The sequence below is a fragment of the Akebia trifoliata genome, chromosome 3, assembly GCF_017979445.1.
Source record: "Akebia trifoliata isolate Shusen 1 chromosome 3, ASM1797944v1, whole genome shotgun sequence".
NCBI lineage: Eukaryota > Viridiplantae > Streptophyta > Magnoliopsida > Ranunculales > Lardizabalaceae > Akebia > Akebia trifoliata.
The window spans coordinates 8,502,283-8,504,373 of NC_141377.1; the positions used below are offsets into that span (position 1 = coordinate 8,502,283).

Sequence of the window (2,091 nt, forward strand, 5' to 3'; positions counted from 1 at the left end):
GATTCGTTTAATAGCACACCTGCAGAATCAACTACAGAATCCTATCATAGGATTATTGATTCTCCAAATCTTAGCCTTAACAGAAAATCTTCAGCTCCTCCTTTATTTCAGGAATACCAATATTTTAGGAGTTAACAAATCAATGTAAATCTGTAACAGATTTGCAACAAATTTGTTTTGTATCTTTATATATTTTGTTGTGACTCTAATCACTTAGTGAGTTGTAATACAATCCTTTTATGGTATCAGAGCAACAAACGTTTGATACGTTTCTTGATCCATTTTCATTAACAGAACTCTGCATATGGATGCCTCTTCTTACATCACTAAATCTCCTCCTACCAAGAATCGTTCATCTCTTTCCCAAATGCCAAACATTTCTCATCTTATTAGCATAAAACTTGATCATAACAACTATCTTTAGTGGAAATCACAATTTTTGCCAATTTTAAAAAGTAATGTTCTTGTCGGTTTTATTGATGGCACAACCTCATGTCCTCCCAAGTTTACCTTGACAACTGCAGATAGTGGATTGCAACCTCATCAAGTCAATGATGCTTATCTTGCTTGGCAAAAGCAAGATCAATTTCTTCTAAGCTGGATCAATGCCAGGCTGACAAAAGGTATTCTAGCCCTAGTTGTCGGGCTATGTGACTTACGATCTGTGTGGGTCGCTCTTGAGACGATGTTTTTATCTCAATCGCAAACACAAGTTCAAGATTACTGCTGATAAACTAGCTGTTGTAGGCAAACCAATTGATGACTTTGATCTTGTCACACATGTCTTGGAAGGACTTGGTCTTGAATATGGTCCATTTGTTACCTCTGTTTCTCATAAAAAACCACCCATTACTATGAGAGAACTCTATGGTTCTTTGATTAGTGAATAAATTCGTATCACAAGCTCTTTTTCAACGAATGCAACTGAAGCTACTGCCTCTGTGGCTAACTATTCTCCCTTACATTCAGAACGTGGGAACCACTCTGGTCGAGGGGCCTCTCACTCATTTAGTAGAGGTTGTGGTCATGGAAAAGGTCGCAATGCTAATGGCGGTCAACATGTTAGATAACCACATACCAATTTGATTTCTACTCATCTTCTTTGCCAAATTTGTAACAAAGTTGGGCACTCTACCCTTGATTGTTTACCATCGCCTTGATCATTCATATCAAGGACGTGGAATTCCAAATCAGCTTAAGGCTCTTTATGCAGCTTTCCACTCACCACCTAATAATGCTTGGTACCCAGATACTAGAGCTAATCAACATATTACACATGATCTATCTAATTTGTCTCTCCAATCTGATTACATTGGACCTGACCACGTGTCTGTAGGTAATGGTGTTGCTCTTCCCATTTCTCATTTTGGTTCTTCTACTATTTCTACTTCGAATTCTACTTCTGAGTTACGTAATGTTTTGTATGTTTCTCAAATTACAAAAAATCTCTTATCAGTTCATCAGTTTACTACCGATAATGATTGTTAATTTGAATTTTATCTTTCATTTTTTTGTGTTAAGGAAATCAACAATGGGAGGATCATGTTTCAAGGCCAGACTAAAAATGGACTATATGTTCTTCCAATAAATCGAAAACTTCCAAATAAATTTGCATCTTTTCAAACTCTTGTCGGTGAACGTGTGACTCCTCATCAGTAGCATTTTCTCTTAGGGCATCTGGCTAAGCGTACGCTTCAACGTCATATTGCAAAGAAAGCTCTTCCTTTTAAAGGTTGTTTGCATCAAGAGTCCATGTGTCATGCGTGTCAGCTTGGTAAAAGCTCCAAATTAGTCTTTTATCATCTGTTTCTAGTTCTCCTTTAGAATTTTTGCATTGTGATTTATACGGACCTTTTCCCATTGTTTCAAATAATGGCTTTCGGTATTATTTTTCAATTGTTGATGACTAGAGTAAATTTTGTTGGTTTTTTCCTCTTTAGTTGAAATCTCAAGTTCGTGCTACCTTTATTAAATTTAAAACTTATGTTGAAAATCTCTTGAATGCCAATATTAAATATCTCTAAACTGATAGAGGTTGAATTCACGAGCAATCCCTTTCGTATTTTTTTATCTCTCAATGACATCCACCAT

General features: G+C 36.2%; 1 non-coding gene across 1 annotated transcript; it reads left to right on the forward strand.

The window, feature by feature from the left end:
- Positions 1-752: 752 nt before the first annotated feature.
- Positions 753-889, forward strand: LOC147405885 (small nucleolar RNA Z247). Its single transcript, XR_015177180.1, has one exon. It is a non-coding gene; the product is annotated as a small nucleolar RNA Z247 (small nucleolar RNA).
- Positions 890-2,091: the final 1,202 nt, after the last annotated feature.